The sequence below is a fragment of the Mesocricetus auratus genome, unplaced genomic scaffold (genome assembly GCF_017639785.1).
Source record: "Mesocricetus auratus isolate SY011 unplaced genomic scaffold, BCM_Maur_2.0 Super-Scaffold_100046, whole genome shotgun sequence".
In the NCBI taxonomy this organism is placed as follows: Eukaryota; Metazoa; Chordata; class Mammalia; order Rodentia; family Cricetidae; genus Mesocricetus; species Mesocricetus auratus.
Window position 1 is genome coordinate 4928239 of NW_024429223.1, and position 18004 is coordinate 4946242.

The 18004-nt window shown below is 48.2% G+C and overlaps 1 long non-coding RNA gene across 1 annotated transcript; it reads right to left on the bottom strand.

Moving 5' to 3' along the window:
• Positions 1-15194: 15194 nt before the first annotated feature.
• Positions 15195-16155, bottom strand: LOC121135984. The gene is made up of 2 exons (XR_005873092.1): positions 16108-16155; positions 15195-15321 (listed from the first exon to the last, which is right to left on the bottom strand). It is a non-coding gene; the product is annotated as an uncharacterized LOC121135984 (long non-coding RNA).
• Positions 16156-18004: the final 1849 nt, after the last annotated feature.

Sequence of the window (18004 nt, forward strand, 5' to 3'; positions counted from 1 at the left end):
CGGTAGCCACAAAGCTGAAATTGTAGCTGAAGCCAACCACTACACTGTAGCCTTCTGTACTGGTTAGATAGTGTCCTCCGGAAAGAGGGAACTCCAGTTAAGAAAGTGCACCCACCATATTGGCCGGCAGGAAAGTCTGTTGGGCCTTTTCTTGATAATGATATGGGCATGGGTAGCGCCACCCCTTGGCAGGTGTCCCTGGATGCTGTAAGACTGAGCAAGCCACAGAAAACAAGTCAGTAAGCTGAGTTACTCCGTGGTCTCTGCTTCAATGGCTGCCTCCAGGTTCTACGTTTCTACTCTGACTTCTCTCAAGGGTGGGCCATGATGTGGAACGGTAAGCCGAGATAAACCCTTTCCCCCACAAGTTGATTTTGGCCACTGGTGTTTTGTCACCTCAGTGGAAACCCAATGAAGACCTACTCTTTCTTTAATGAGCTGCTTCTGAAAACCAAACTCCCGTTCTTAACACCTCCACAGCACCCACCACCACCACCACCACCTCGAGGCGACGGGTTTTGGAGGCTGAGCATTGAAAGTGTGAGCCAGACGGGGGCCATTCTAAATCCAAAGCAACAGTGCCTACTCCTGACTGCTCACTCCCGTCAAGAAGTAAGAGCAAAAGCTCAGCAAGTCTTGATGCCCAAGAACACTGCATCCATCGGTCCAGCACTTCCATGTGTGGTCCAGGGTTAGCCTTCTCATCTGTACATTGTGTCAATGTCCACTGGATAGGATGCAAGGACCAGTAGTCTCCATCCCTGCCCTCCTTCCCTCCCTCCCTCCTTCCCTCCCTCCTTCCCTTCCTTCCTCCCTCATCCACCATCAAGCGCGTGGTCCTTTGGGCTGATGAATGTTAACTGGATAAGGGCCGGGGGTGTGGGCAGTCATCTCAGATGCCTCAGCAGGGAGGGCACTCTGCATCTCTGCTCCTGCTAACTGGCTAACCGCTTGTGGGGTATCAGGTACTGTGTGCTCCAGCCAGTTCAGGAATCCCAGGCCCAGCACAGAGTCAGACGCTGAACGGCTGCAGATGGTATCCGACATCTCAACTCTGTGGCCTTTCAGATGAGACTTCCAGGCACACGGCTGACTCTGCCCTTGACCTTGACGAGGCAGCACCGTTGTCAATGGACTGCAAGGCCGCACTCTCAACTCAACTACCCTGTCAGAGCAACTTGCGAAAAGTCCTGGGGAATATTTACAGTGGGTCTTTAAGCAGCGGTGGATCCGAATAAAAGAGCGGTATCTCACATCATTAGCCCATAAATATGCAATTTAGTTTTATTTGTCAAATAAAATAACCCAAGATTGAACTGCCTAGGTCGAGAGGCACAGACATACATACACCCGCGTCTCTGGTCTCCTTGTCCTTCCTCACGCATGAAGAACGCTCTTTTCCCAAGTGGGCCTCTCCTCTTCTGCCTAGCTGTCCCGGGAAGAACCGCTCAGGCAGACCTCTCTCCTCTCTGTCTCGGGAAATGCAAGCTGAATGCTCACAGGGAGATGGATGTCACCAGGGAGATGGGGGGGGTGAGGGGATGGTGGTAATGGTGGGGTTGGAATCCTCCACCCTGACTCCCTTATCTGTAGGAACCTTGTTTGCTTACTTGTATTCATTTTGTAAAAGGCTTGGTGCAGGACGGAAGTCAGGTGACTGCTCACGTGGGAGTTCTCTGGAAATTGTGCCGCTGGAGGCAGGGATCTCTCAGGCGTGGGTCAGAGGTGTGTTGAAACTAGCAGAGGCCCTTCTTGTGAGCAGGAAGACAGGGACACACCTTGCTTACGATTCAGGGCCTCTGGGTGTAGGGCTCTGTGCATCCTGCTCCAACCTGGCTGTGGACTTAGTCGCAGATCTTTGTGTGGTTCAGTGGCCTCTGGTTCCCAGTTAGATCGACGTTGTTGGATTGGTCGGGAAGAATGAGGTAGATGTGTGGGCAGATCTGCTTGGTGGTTGTTGTAAGTGACATGTCTTACCTTTCCCGGATGCCACCCGCCCTTCACAAATCTCCCAAGAGTAACCTGGAACTTCCTCTGACTCGGGTCTGTCTCAGACAAAGCATAGCACACTTGTGGGCTCTGGGGACGATGTCCTGAGCTGGATCACAGAATTCAGCACACCCTGCCAATGCAGCCTCACCTCAAGTTGGGCCTAACGGGGAACTTTATCTCAGATGTCAGCTCTGCAAATGAGACCCTGATTTACAAAGTGATGTTCCCGTGTAAGGCATGGCAGCTGGGTTCTGTCAGGGAGACTCATACACACACACACACACACACACACACACATACACACACACACACAGCAGAGAGCCCATGGTATCTTAGGTGAACTCAGGGGCCCGTTCATGCTCAGCCTAACCCCCCCAACTTGAAGACTTCCAGCCAAAACACCGGAGACAGGATTTTGTTTGCATCTCTTTGTAGTCCTGGCCTTTGCTTTCCTTGCATTCTTATGGTGACAAGGACATAATTGTCATAGACTTTAGACAAATGAAGGAGGGCCAACACTCTGATTTTAACATACTCTTTATTTTTCTGAGATTATAAGATAAGTACGCTATTTCTCCTTCCCCTTCCTCCCTTCAAATGCTCCCATATTCCCTCTTGCTCTCAAATTCATGACTTCTTATTCTTAATTGTTCATACACACACACACACACACACACACACACACACTCCTAAATACATTAAAAAACAACCTGTTCCATTTGTATAATGTTACTAGTGCATGTTTTCAGGGCTAATGACTCAGGGATCATTGAGGAAGAGGGGGCAGAAAGGTTTTAAGAGCCACAGGAACAAGGTGTTTGATGCGAGATTGTGTCTCTTAGGAGTGTCAGACGCTACATACACGAAGTGTCAACAATACGTCTGCCTGCAAGTGTGAAAGGGGAAAATCCAAGAGGCCCCCAACTCTAGACAAAGAACTACAGGTGACTAAGGAAAGCAGAGCGGGAGAAAGAGCCTCCCCAGGGGAGCAAAGTGACACTCTCAGTGAAAGACTCTAAATGCATAAATAGGCCGCAGTGCTCGGTTACAACAAGTGGCCTTGCCGTGTGTCACCATGTGTGACAATAGATGCAATATATAATTTATCTGCATTTAATATATTTGTCTAGACTGCATAAAATAAAACACTTAAGTGCCCTAGAACATGCGTGCCTGTCCACAAATTTTGGTCTTACCATTTAATTATTTAGAGATGGGCTATTCTTTTATTATTTCCCATTTTGGGCTTGGACTCATGACCAGAGGGCCACCACCCCTTGCTTAGCGAAGCTCTTGTGCACTGTGTCTTTTGTTGGGAAGGGTACTGGCGAAGCTCTGAAATTCTAAGCCGTTACATTGGCCCATTGCAATGCTGACGCCACACATGGCTCCAGAGGCATCAGCTTTTTTTTTTTTTATAAACGACCGTCTCCCCCATATATTATTCTTTCATTGTTCACATTGTGAGTTTAGGCACGGTGACTCAATTTGATGTCTACATTGTGTCGTGAGCCAAGTCAGGGTAGGGTAGTTAGCGTCTCTGTCTCCTTAAACAATAGTTACTCGAGACAGAGTCTCAGGAGGCTTAGCTCAGGGTGAACTTGAACTTGTGACTCTTGTGTCTCAGCCCCCACCCCCCAAGTGCTGGGATTTCAGACATGTACCACCATGCCCGGACCAGACATTCTTTAAAAGATTGTTTCTTTTGGGCATGTGTATGTGTGTTGCTATACATGCTTGTGGGTGTGGAGGCAGAGGTTGGCATATTCCTCAGTTGCTCTCCACTGTGTTTACTGAGGCAAGGTTCTGCTATAAACCTGGAGCTCTCTGGTTCGGCCCACTCCAGCCAGGGACCTCGCTTCACGGACCTCCACATTCTCCTGACTGTTGGGAGCACGCAGCTGTTGTAGGGATTTAGCAGAGTCACTGTGCTATTGCCTGGTAAGCGTTCACTTAGGTTCAGGGTACCCGAACCCGCATCCTTACTCTTATTGGCAAGCGCTTTATCTACAATGTCATCTCCAAAGCTCTTTTAGAAAGCTTTTCCATTAAAGCCTTCATGGTACAAATGGAGAGGAGAGAGATCCCGAGGAGAGAATTCCATCTCCTTAGAGATCCAGAAGGGACACGGGGAATTTAAGTAATTATCAAAAGTGGAAGACAAAACACAAATCATGCTTTTCCGAGATGTGAACCATGCCTCCGCTCGTGAGATGCAGAGGAACACTAAGCGCCAACTCTGACCCGAGTGGTTGGTTTGAATCGGGGAAGTTTTGGCATGGCCTGCCTTGAAGTTTGATGAATGCAGACCGATCCTGACATGATTTGTGAGGACAGTGTCTGCAACCTGGGAGGGGCTGGCTTTCCATTGCATATCTTCCATGAAATCTTACCCTTTCCGTGTCCTTGGGAGTTTCATCTTTTTAAGTGATGGTCATTTTCTTGGTGCCAAGATACTGTTTTTGTGCTAGTGCTCTTGTCAGAAATTGTGACATAACACAGAAACTTGCCGTGAACAAAAAGGAATGTGTCTTGTTAGCAGAACAGGCAGGATACACAGCCCAGGCCGGCTGCTTTTATTGCTTCTGCATGGGAGAGGAAAATATCAACCAGTTGACGATGTTGTAACCTTGAAGACACAGAAATGCACTAGGATAATGCCTTTCTGACCCATGGCTGTGGCCTACAGATGTAGACCCTGGGGGACAAGCTTGGACTTTGGGGTGACATTTGGGTGGCAGGTGCAATGAACAGCCCACATCACTTTTCTCAGGGGAATGTTCCAGGTGTAGGATTTAGAGTCTAGAGTCTTAGAGGCACAGGTACACACCCAGGGTGGCCCCATTCACAGAAGCCTCCGTCTTTTTGGGGTGGGGGGGTCTCACTGTGTAGTACAGGTTGTCCTTGGGTTCTCTGTGTAGCATAGGCTGTCCTTGAACTCACACTGATCTTCTTGCTTCAGGGCCTCATGTGCTGGGATCACAGCCATGGACCACACCACGCAGCTACGGAAGTCACTTTTAAGCAGTCTATACCTCTGAGTTCTTTCTCTCTGTCTCAGAGTAGCTTTCTACGCGCCAGGCGCTTTCTACGCGCCAGGCATCCAAAGGACGGGGGCTGTTTGTGTGGGTCAGACAAACTGACTACGCTAAGATGACCAGGGTCACCATCATTCTCCTTCAAATGCCTGGTCTGAGCTCAGCTACCAACCCAGTGGGTTTGCCTGTCACAAGAACAGCTAAATGAGAGTTCCATGAAGCATGTTTGAAAAGACAGTCACTGGCAAGAAATGAAAGCATAGTTAAAAGGGCTTCTGGTATAAAACTCCTCTGGCCTAGGTTGGAGAGATGCTCAGAAGTTAAGAGTGTACGATTCTTGAAGGGGACCTGAATCACAACTGCCTGTAACTCTAGCTCCAGGGGGTTACGGCACGCTCCTTTGGTCTCTGAAGTCACCTGCACTCACATACACATACTTATACATACACATACATACATAAATGGAATCTTAAAAAAATAATCTGAGCCCCTCCATCTTGGTGTTGTCTTCTAAAGTCTCTTTGGGTTAAAGAGAACCCGATGCCCAATCCCCAGATGACAGAGAGCCCCTTGTGGGTGCGGGGACAAGGGACTTCTCTATAGGTCACAGCTCTGGTCTGGTGTCCACAGACAGAGTGGAATGATGGATGCCCCAGAAGGAGGGAGGGGAACCTTTGAAGAATGAATTTAAACATTTCTAAAGCATCCCTAAGCGTCTAATCACTTGAAGCCAGACGGGGAGCCACAGCTATCTCAAGGTCTTGGAGTCGTTCCCTCTTGGGCATTCGTGAACAGCCAGGCAAGAGGGTTCCTGCAGGGCCTGGGGAAGACTGTTGGAGCTGCTTCACAGACAGCCTGCTTGGGACACCCCTCCAGCAAGATGAAACTTCAGGTCTCAAACAGAAAAGGAAAAACGAGTTGCACCGTGTGTTGGCCCTGTCATATGCCACCATGCTCCACCAAGTGAGTGACTAGTGTGGCCATTATCTAGGAAAGACACCAGTTAAAACCGGAAGACACCCCCTCGTCTCCTTTGTAAGAGCCTCTGCGCTCTTTATGGGCTCCCCGTCATGGCCATAAGTGTGTCCAGGATGACCGTGCCGGTAATTAATTTCTCGTTTTGAGGGCAGCCTCTTAGGTGCCTTGAGAACCCTTTAAAGGAGTCCGCTGTTTGCATCCTCAGCCAGTCACTGCCAAGCTTGGCAGCAAAAGATATTCAGGAGAAGCCGATAGGTTATTGGCTTCATATGTAAGAAGACTACCTACGCTCCCACTGCCACGTGGAGAGATGACACGTAAGTGGGCTAGGGGACATTCTGGTAGCCGAGATTTCACTTGAACACCAGAAATCTTTTTTTCTGGTCTCTGGGACAGCTTCTTACGCTGATGGCACGGTGACACATGCCTTTAATTTTGGTTTTGAATTTAATGACCACCAACTTTGGGAAATCTCCTCTTCAAGCCACATGCTGGACATGTAACTCACAGGATATACAGTCCTATGGCGTGACAGTCACGGAGGCATCGGTTGGGAGAAGACTGGGAGGGAGGGTTAGTGTGAAACACCGGGTACCCCTTACTGGGACCCTGGGGGGACGGGTTGTGAAAGAGGACACGGAGATAGCCCAGAGGAAACGATCCAAGGCTGGACAGCCGGCGTCCACGGCGCGAGGGACACATCGTTTTGGGAAAATGGGTGACACGATGCAGAGTGAATCCAAGCCTAAGGAGGAGCGACGGCAGGGAAAACCGCCTTATGTCTGTATCCTGGGTCCTCAGTCTCAGTCTCCCATGGCAGGGACAGCCATGGCCGGACACTTCTGTGCACGAGTCAGTTAAATATGCGGAGGTAGGAACCGTACGACAGATTGTTCCTGGCATCATGCGTGTAAGGCATCTGGAACCTCTTGGGAGTGTCAACCAGCATCACATTTTCAGTTGACAGTTTGCAGATTAGAGTTGAAGAACAAAGCAACCAAAGCCAAACCATCAAGTATACTACTACTACTACTACTACTACTACTACTACTACTACTAGTACTACTACTATAAAACCTCATGGTGAGAATGCCCGTGCTGTAGCTGGATTTCTAGAGGGTTGCAGAGATTCACGCCATCAACAGCTTGGTGTCATTTCAATTGTTCATTTTTTGCTCCAGAGACGAAGGGGTGAGAGAAAGAAAAAAAAAAAACCCTCATGAACCGCTCATCCCCCCAGATAATACAAATGCACCTGTAAATAAATATATCAATGTCAACACACACAATGCATATTTATGCAGAATCTATACTCTGGGTGATTCTTTAGCTATCGAGGAAGTGATCGCGAGAGCCTTAGGAACCACGCTGGCTGTTCTCTCAGTCCTGGGGTTTGGGCGAAGTTGGACTACCTTTGAATCAAAAGGTGAGGCTAATTAAGTGACATTTATCTGGGGATCTGGGGGAAAGATGCTCCTCGTGGGAGCGTAATTATATCTTCATTGACCCTTACCCGGTCCTCCTACCCTCACTGCTGGGGGCTCTCTGACTCTCCCGGTGACATCTCCTTTCTTTCGGGACGATCTGCTCACCAGCTCCGCATGTGCCTCGCCCCCCCCTCCATGGATGCAATTTTTTTTTCTAATCAGTTCACATGATCGAGCTTTCTCAAAGTGATGGTTTTCTTAATTCCTTTCCGCCTGTAGGGTGTGAGTCTTAGAGGGGCGCTCGTCAAAACTTTGGAGGGCTCTGTCAGTTTGAAAAGAACATGACCTTTAAATTGTATCAGTATGTTTGCTGGTGCATAAGGCACGGGAGAAGGTTCATCCTGATGGAAAAACCGCACCGAGACGGAGGAGGCACTCAGAGGGAACCAGCCCGGAAGGTCATTTGTTTATACATAATTTGCTAAGTGAGAGTAGGACCATTTACCTACCAAGCAGGAAAACCTTGAGGGCTCGGGGCTGAGGTTTTTAGCCTGTCTTCTGAACCCCCAGGTCTTGCACGGTGCTCCTAGTCTAGGTGAACCAGTCTACTCCAGATAAGGCCTTAGAGTGGCAGGCATCAAGCTTCAGGAGGAACTGTCAGTTCCTTCAAAGCAACTAAGGTAGACAGCTGAAGCCAGGTGTTCATTAGAAACCATTTTCAGCAGCTCGGGGGTGGCACCCATCTGGGATTCCCCGTGTTTGGGAAGTCGAGGCTAAGGGTTGGATCAAGGACAGCCTGCTCAGCGATAGAGTCCTTGCTGTGCACAAGCCCTGAAGTTCCATGTGTTTCACAGTCATTTTAAATCTGTGCTATGTGTACAGTTTTGGGGTGTGTGTGTGTGTGTGTGTGTGTGTGTGTGTGTGTGTGTGTGTGTGTATTTTGATGTGGCTTTGAATTTAGGAAGAGAATTAACTCGGACCTTCGTGTTAGGGTTTGTAGCTACTCTCTTTGGTTCTGGGTAAAACGCTCTGATTCATTCTCATATTTATAAAAATTGAGGCTAGGGCTGTACTGTAAAGCACTTGTTTGCAAAGGACCAGAGTTCCGATCTCCAGACGGAGCTGACGGTGAGCTCTGTAGCTCACGACAGTAACCCAGCTCTTTCTGCAACACCAGAGGTGGAGAGGAAAGGAGTTTATAGAAACTCACAGGCCAGTTAGCCTGACATACGGGGCTACAAACGACAGAGAGACCCTGTCTCCAATGGAGGTAAGGGCACACACACACACACACACACACACACACACACACACACACACACACAGCTAATAAGGCAATGGACGTTCACTAGTTTAAGGAGGTGAGCACAAGCAGCTGTTTATCTTGGATCATACCTGTGCCCGTTTTCTACTTGTTCAACCACATCTTTTATATATATATATAAATTTTATTTTTAATAAATATATATTTATTGTATTTTTATATTTAATATATATTATATTGTATATATTATATATATTACATTTTATATTTAATATATATTATTTTAAAATTTAAATTAGAAACAAGGCTGCTTCACATGTCAATTCCAGGTCCCTCTCCCTTTCCCTCCCCTCCGCCCGTGCCCTTCCCCCAACCCCTCCAATATCCCCTAATTTCCCCAGGGAGGGTGACACCCTCCATGGGGGTGTCCATAGTCTGTCATTTCATCCAGGGCAGGGCCTAGACCCTCCCCCAAGAGTCCAGGGTGAGAGTGCATCTCTCATTGTTGGATGGGAGCCCAAAGTCCATTTGTATACCCAGGATAAATACTGATCTACTACCCAAGGCCTCATAGATTACCTAGGCCTCCTCACTGACACCCACATCAGGGGGTCTGGATCAGTCCCATACTGGCTTCCCAGGCATCAGTCTGGGATTCAAGCGCTAACCCTTGTCAGGTCAGCTATTTCTGGGGGTTAAACCAGCCCAGTCTTAACTCCTTTGCTCATCAGTCCTCCCTCTCTGTCACTGGATTCCTTGAGTTCAGCTCAGTGCTTAGCCATGGGAGTCTGTCTCTTCTTCCATCAGCCACTGAATGAAGTTTCTGTTTCCCAGACTCTCTGGCCATGGGATTGTAGGCTGGCGCTCCCCAGATCTATGTCTAAAATCCATATATGAGAGAGTACATGCCATGTTTCTCTTTTTGTGACTGGGTTACCTCACTCAGGATGGTTTCTTCTAGTGCCATCCATTGTTCAACCACATCTTAATTTACTTTCAGCACCAAAGAGGCTGCCCACCATATTTCTCCCATCCACTGAGGCCTGAGAGATGATCAACTCTGAGTTACCTGTGGCTATATTGGCTGCTTGGCCGCCATCTTCACTGGCTTACCTGTCACACCTAGCAGAGGAATGTGTTATTTCTGGAGATTAATATTTCTGGAAGGGTAAAGGAAGCTTTACTTTCTTTTTTCCAGCAGAAAACACCCAATAAAGACCCCTGTTCACAGCTATCTCTCTAGACAAACGTTTTGTGACTAGGCTGTAGCCTGGGAGAGCAACCGGCGGGTCCCTGTTTATCCTCAAATCCGGTAATGTAACCATTAACCCAGGCAGGTGAAGCCCCTGTACCCACCAGCCGGCAAGGATGTTTCAAAGTATCGACTGAGTCTGGGTTCCTAATGCAAAGTGCAGAATAGGAATTGAAACATTCTTGATGGAATTAAAACATGGGTATTGGCTTTCGGGCTCGGTTAACAAGCACAGCACATCCCAGGAATAGAAGCCAGCAAGCCAGCAGCAGACAGCTGGCCCGGTGGAGGAGGAGGTACCTGGGCCTCTCTGCAGGCCTTATGGATAGATACTCCCCACCCTCCCCCTTCCCCCGCCCTGCCCTGCTCCGCAACTGTTCTGTCTCTAACTTTGACATGCACTTTTCATTCGTTTTAAATAGGATGCTGCTTCTGTTTTAGTGTGGTATTGGGAAGACACTGCAGCACACGAGATAAATGGAATCACCCCGACCCCCACATTTTAAGCCACAGACAGGGAATCCTAAAAAAGAGGAAACCACACAAAGGCGAATGTTGACTGGACGCGGCTAAGCTGGGCTGGGCACTCACAGTGCCGCTTAGGGCAGTGTGGGGTTCAGGGTCTGTCATCTGCGGGGACATCTGCCAGCACTTAAGGGTCGGACTCCCAGAGTGTGAGTGGGTCGGGTCCTTACAGATACTCCAGGGTTCCACTCGTCTGGTTATCTGTCTGGTCTCCCCAGTGTCCGCGTGGAGTCTCGAACTGGGGAATCAGAGTGAAGTGTGACACTCGGGGCGCTTTATGCCCAAAGTCACACAGGTGGAAAGGCCCGAGAATCATTCCTTCAGGGTCTGAGGAAACTTGTTTGCCACTGGCCGGGCCTCGGTGGTCACCAAGAGAAAGGAGCACCCCAAAAGTCTGCACTCGCATTTACTGGCTACTGCGGGTGAAAGCAGCATGTCCCCTCTCCCCTTTGCCCCAGGACGTGGCGTCAGAGACACTAGATTTTGTTTGAACTCGCTATTCCTCAGTCCCAAAGGACCCCCCCCCCCTCGCTAGCAAGACAGAGGGACCCGGTGTCTAACACCCTCCTGCAGCACCCGGCCCTGGCTGACAGCCCTCTGTGCTGCCATTTGCCCCTCCCACGAGCCTGCAGAAGGCCATGCTGGGCACGCGTGACTGATGCTCACAGAATCTGCCATTTTGGTGCTTTGTCACAAGTCTCTGGGCGCCTTTGGTTAAGTTTTCTCTCTGAAGATCCCAGGACAACTTGGCTAGATTTGTTCTCATCTGGAATCCACAAGATTTGCTTGACCTCAGAGTCCCATCCATTCCGGGATGGAACTTCAGGAATCCTGAGTTGTGTCTGGTGTCCCAGCTGAGCTCTGCTTAGGCATCTCTCTCTCTCTCCCTCCCGTGTGTGTTGTGTGTGTGTTTGTGTGTGTGTATGTATATGTGTATGTGTGTGTATGTACATGTGTGTGCATGTGTGTATGTGTATTTGTGTGTGTGTGTGTATTTGTGTGTATATGTATATGTGTATGTGGGGGGGTATGTGTATGTGTATGTGTGTGTATGTGTGTATGTGTATGTGTGTATGTATGTGTGTATGTATGTGTGTGTATGTGTTTATGTGTGTATGTGTATGTGTGTACGTATATGTGTATGTGTGTGCCTGTATGTGTGTATATGTGTGTGTATGTGCGTGTGTATGTATATGCGTGTATATGTGTGTATGTGTATGTGTGTATGTGTATGTATGTGTGTATGTGTGTGTATGTGTGTGTATGTGTGTGCATGTATGTGTGTATGTGTGTGTATGTGTGTATATGTGTGTGTATGTGTGTATGTGTATGTATGTGTATGTGTGTGTATGTGTATGTGTGTATATGTGTATATGTGTATGTGTGTATATGTATGTATGCGTGTGTATGTGTATGTATGCGTGTGTATGTGTGTGTATGCGTGTGTATGTGTATGTGTATGTATGTGTATGTATGTGTATGTGTGTATGTTGTGTGCATGTGTGTATGTGTGTATGTATGTGTGTGTATGTGTTTATGTGTGTATGTGTATGTGTGTGCGTGTATGTGTGTATATGTGTGTGTATGTGTATGTGTGTATATGTGTGTATGTGTGTATGTGTGTGTGTGTGTGTGTGTGTGTGTGTGTGTGCACGAGCTCCCGTGTAGGGGCAGGAGGCCCTTCCTCCTCAGCCTGCACAGTCATCATCTCTCCATGCTGACCAGCTCTGAACAATTCCTGGCAGCTTCCCTGAGGGACGGATTCCTTGGTTGGTGTCCATAGCTGGCCAAGCTACCTTAGGCTAGAGGGAGAGCAGCCTGGCCTCTGGAGACTGGTCCTGAGTTCTGAAAGCCTGCTGAGCCTTTGGCCTGGCAGGAGAGGTAAATCTGTGACTCTCCAGACACATTTTGAGTGAATTGGTTTCAGCTTTCACGAAATGCTAATGTTGATATTGTTTACGTCTGGCTGCATTGTTTTTCACTTTAAAATTACAGCTTTAGTGCATTAAGCTAATTTCATAATACTGTATTAACTTAATATTCCATAAATCACACATGTCGGATTGCATTGTAACGGATACCCAAGAAACTGAATTTACTACTCCTTCCTTCCAAACACATGGATTCATAATTTGCCCCAGTGAGCCCTGGGCCTCCTTATAGGGTTAAGGAATTACACATTCTGATGCCAGGCACAGATCATACCAAGTGCGCACGCTCGGCAATTGTTCTCCATACAAATTGAAACAATATATTTCCAGCTATTTCCTAGTTGTAATTACTAGCAAAAATTGTAATACCGTGAACATATTTTAAACACCTGCACTTTTGGTTCAATTTTTTTTTATAAAGCTGTTTCCATTTGAATAAAAGTTGAGAAAGCTCAAAACACCAGTGCTAGCAATCACGGGGTATGGTTTTTTTTTTTCTGGGAAAGATGGTAACTTTTGATTTGGAAGGAAGAGGTAAAAAGAGAAACCTGTACTAGAACCAATGTAGCGTGGGCCCCCTCTCTCTCCTCTACGCTCCCCTCCGTCCACTTCTTTGGCAAAAGAGATTTAATTGCAGCTGCTTAACTAGTTTGGATTTTTATGTATTCCCTGGCTCTCCTGCAAGGGTGCACATTTCTGTGCTCTCCCGGTGTTTGTAGGACCTGGGAACAAAGGGGCGCTCTCCGTGGGGGAAATGGTGGTGTGCTGGGGCAATTGAGGAGCCTCTGTAGGGTTTTGAGCACACACTGTCTAATCGGGCTCTGACACGTCCATTGTAAATCAAAGGTCTGGTAAGTGGGCATGCCAGAAATGTTTGATCTCCTTCCAAGCCTTGAAACAACTTGCTTATTTTTTCTGCAGTTTGGCTCCTCACTAAAATAAAACATTGCGAGATGAATGTTCTGACGGGTCATTGTGTGTCAAGCTGTCACTCTGTAATGGTTACATATTTCAGCTGGATTGAGGTGGTGCCGGCTGGGGGAGGTCTGGGAGAAGGAGAGGGAGAGAGGGAGGGTAAGGACAGAGACAAAGAGTATCAGAGTTTCTGCTTTCTCCTTGTGGCTGATCTTCATTTAAACCAAACACTTGTCATGTTCAGAGGAAGTTTTATAAATTTTTAATGATATTGGGTACAACTGGTGCTTTGAAATTTGCTGTACTTTAATTTTTTCTTCGTTAGCAAAGGTTCACTAATGCATTGAAGTGCTAAGAGCGTATCCTAAGGATGCCACAATAATTGTGCTGTTAATAATATCGTGGCGCTCGTAATGTTCTCCTGGTAATCAAGGCATGAGATTTTTTTTAATATATTCAGTTATTACACTGCATCTCGTACAAATCATGTCAATTACAATTGCCAGCCTGTGACAGTTAAAATAATTGTATACGTTTTCTAGAATTTTCCATTGGCTTGGCTAATCAAGCTAAAAAAAAAAATCAACACATTATTTGCATTAATTTTGTTTCTCGTCTATTTCCACTCCTAAATCATTTGTCCATCGACTTCAAAAGGCAGAACAGTAAGTATTTTAATAATAAATATACAAACACATTCACACCAACCTAATTTAAGAATACTCTTCTATAAGAGGAGCGAGGCGCAGTTATCTGGCGGGCGTGTTTTGTGTGACTGGGTTTTAGGACATTAACTAGAGGGCTTGCTGGCTGGCTGGCATCTTGTTACACTGTATACACTTGGGATAAGCCTATGTTAGGCGTGTACCCAGATCTTGTGAGAGCATTCATCTTAGTGTTTCCTGGTTTTGCATTCAGTCCTTAGTTCTGTCTAGGTCAGGGAATTTTCATGATTTTTTTTTTGATCTGTCTTTTCGAGCCTCCCCCGAAATAGCTCCGTGTCCCTCTGCACCAGGAAATGATGTATGTAATACCTCCAAGAACGTCGCTGCTAACCTGCAGCTCAAATGCTAGCCTTCCACCTTTGTGAGCACTGCTTCCCGACCGGCAACAGGGCTTTCTTTATTTGTGACTAAAATAGCCATAACCGCTCCAGAAAGTCCTGAGCATGTAAAACCGGCTGCTCTCGGGATCCCCAGGTGGTGTCTCAGCACATTTCCCCAAAGCCTGGATTCTCTCTTCCTTCACCCAACTTCCCTGCTTGTCACAGACAACAACAGGCAGGGGTTTGGGTTGGGGAGAGACAGATGGTATGAATGCGGTGGACGCCCTGGGGGGTTGCCCTGGAGAAGGCCAGGTGATACTAGAAGTCTCTCTGGGGATCCAGCCTTGTCTGACAGCCTCAGCACACGGAGAGGACGGGTTCGGGATGCCTCATAGGCAGACCTGAAGGGAGGGTCAACTTAGCCTGGCTTAGCTGTGGACAAGGGACTTTTCAAGGCAAGAGGGGCTATTGCAAGCCTTCAGGGGGGCAGGTGTGCCTATACGTCAAATTCACACAGGACTCAGGAAATGACCCCCGGTGGTCGGAATAGGATTATTTGAGGAATTATCAGGCAGCTTGATGATATTATAAATAAATCCAACTTCTCTCTTGGCAAAGCTGTCCCTGCCCCATCCCCCGTCCCTTGGCGCCCTGCACCCTCTGTAGAAGCCACGCCTGCGGTGTCAACATTTTGGCATGAAGATGAGTGACTGCAGGTTAAAGGGGAGTCAGGGTAACAAAACATCTCTCTCTCTCTCTTTCTCTCTCTCTCTCTCTCTTTGTTTAAGGCAATCATATTCTCTTAAACAGAGCTTGAACAAATCATCTCTCAAAACATGGAATTTATTTCTCAACTTTGCCTGGAGGTATGAAGCAAGAACAGATTTTTTTGTTTTACTTCCTTCTCTCGCTGGCCCTTGGAGTCTTGACCACGCAGAATGGATGACTTTAGAACTGTACATGGACAGGAAAATCAATGCGTCATACCAGGAGGCTTCGGGGGGTTAGGTTCCCATGTCCATGTCAACAAGGCTATTGGCTCCCCCCCCATGCCCCCCCGCCTCCCCCCCCGCCTCCCCCCGCCCCCGCAGCCCGAAGTTATCACGTCCTGACTGCTACAGTGGCCACTGACTTGTGTGGGCAAACCTTAACAAAAGACTCTCCTCTTTGCCCACTACTCCGTGGCAGGGACCTAATGACTACGCAGATAATTTTTCCAAGGATGGACAATCTGAAACAAACAGGCAGGCCCCTGACGGCAGCCCTTCCTGGGGAGGGGAACAATTGCCTAGCATGTTAGAGGGGACCTGGGGGCCACCAGAGGCTGAGCCACCACATCTGTAGCAAGCCTCTGCTCTCCAGAAGAGTTTCTGTGACTTCAGCTTGTTGCCGAAAAGAAAAGCCTGGCTTTTTTTTTTAGAAGGGCGGGGGTGGGGGGGTTAGTTAGTTAGAATCCTGGGTGTGTGTGGGTGGGGGGGTGGCTGGCTGCAGCTGGGGGCAACATCCGTCTGGCTTTCCCCCGGCTTTGTTAAGGAGACTGCGATTTGTCAGTAACCGGTGCAAATTCCCGGTGCCGCTTACATTCAAAACCAGAACATCCAGACACGGAGTGCTTGCCAGAAATCTTTGTTTTACCGAGTTGGGGGCACTGTCCACCACCACCTCCACCCCCCTCTTCCAGAGGACCAGCAGCAGTTTCAGAGGCAGCCCAGGAGTCTTTCCCCCATTGGCTCAGCTTACCTCCTCCTGAGAGTCTACACCCTCTCCAGGAAGCCCAGTCAGGCTGACCCTTTGATCTGGTTTTCTTCATGACCACCCCCCGCCCCGCCCCTCCGCCTGCCTTTTCCCTGGGCTGTCCTGTCCTGTCGGCTGTGACACAGTGCTAACACCATGGTGCCGGAGGCCACAGTGAGCATTGCTCACTCACAGCAGGCGGATGAAAAGGCAGTGCAGATGTAATTTGTTTTCAATGGCTGTTTCAAAAGAATAATTGTGGTGACATTGTGGGATCAATATTATAGATTTTTGTTTTCAAGTACACTGTATGTGTGGTGCTAAGGGGGAGGCAGGAAATACAGCATTGCAGCCTGAATACAATAAAAATGGATTGAGGTCTGCGGGTATTTGTCGGCTGCTAGCCATCACGGGCTTGGAGCATCATTGGTGGGATTACTGCATTTGTCCTTTGGAATGGTGTTTCTTCACGGGGGTTGGGGGGGGAATGTGCGTATTTCCTGTCCTTTTTCATCCTTGGCTTCCCCGGGGAGGAGAACCTGTTTCCTAAATCTGGATAAGGTAATTGGAGATGAGGCTCCACGGCTTGGATGCAGCTTTGCCTGCTAACAAGTGTTAGTGGCCTGGGGAGGTGCCGTACCTGTGCTGGACCAGAGATGCTCTTCGTGCTGTTCCAGGGATGGAAGACTTCTGCAGGAGCTGGGAATTTTCACAGAAACCCATGCCTCCTAATCCAGGTTGGGTTTTGATGATTTCAGAAAGGACTCAGGCATTACGCTGGCCTGCCCTTGTCACCTGGCAGAGTGCACTCAGGCAGTACTCTGGTCAGCCCAGGGTTCCATGACTACTAGTCAGCACGCAGGTGCAAAGGACCCCTTAAAAGACAGACCCCGCCCACTTATGCTCTTTCTCTTCTCTCTTCCCACTGCTCGCCTGGGGCAGGCAGGGCTTTTCCTGTCTCTCTCTTCTCTTCTGTCCTCTGTCTCTGCGTCTCTTCACCTCTTTTCTCTTTCCTTACCCCCCTTTTTAATAAAACTTCTCACTTAATTATGCTCTGTCTGCCTGGTGTGTTTGTCCCTCCGCCCCAGTCACCTTCACCGGCCATGGGACCTGCTAAGGTTCCCCCATGCGTATTATCACAACACCCTGTTTCTCCTGCTCTTCGTGTGGGGATTTGGTTTGATATTTTGAGACAGGGTCTCCCTATGTAGCCTAGCGTGATATAAAACGCATGATCCTCCTGCCTCAGCTTCCTGCTTCCTGGGACGACAGGTGTGTGCCACCAAGGGCTTTGGAAAGGCAGCTGTCTCTTTCCCTGTGCGTGTTTATACATTTCTGAGGACAGACGCGGACCTTATTTGCATCACGGGGAACAGCCCCTAGACTCTCCAGGCCATGTCCTGGGCTTCAGATAGGGACCTGCATCCTCTTTAGAACAGCGGTCTGCTTGGGAGGCCAGTGCGAGCACTGGAACTGTTGCTTTAAAAAAATCCTGTGAGGTGTTCGAAGCCTCTGGAATTAAGGTGGGTTTTCTGAGTTGGGGTAACTAGGCAAAATATGTAGATCCCAGGGTGAAAATTATATGAACAAAGAATTAGTAATAAAGCTGAATAAATGTAATGAGATGTGAAGGAGAAGCATGGTGTGCGCTCTCGCCCCTGTCTTTTGCAATTAGCCCTTGGAAGAAATGAAAATCCCTGCAAAATACCTTTCGCTTCCTTCAAATTGTAAATGAAAATGAGATACTTGGGGGATGAGAGCATGGCTGGGTGCACAGCAGGCTTCAGAGGGACATCCGGAAACTCTCGGGAGCCGAGCATCTGATGGCCCCACACGATTGGCTTGGCAGATTGAGAAACTGAGGCACCGTCATTCCTAGGGCCCTGTCCAGTTTCCCAGGGAG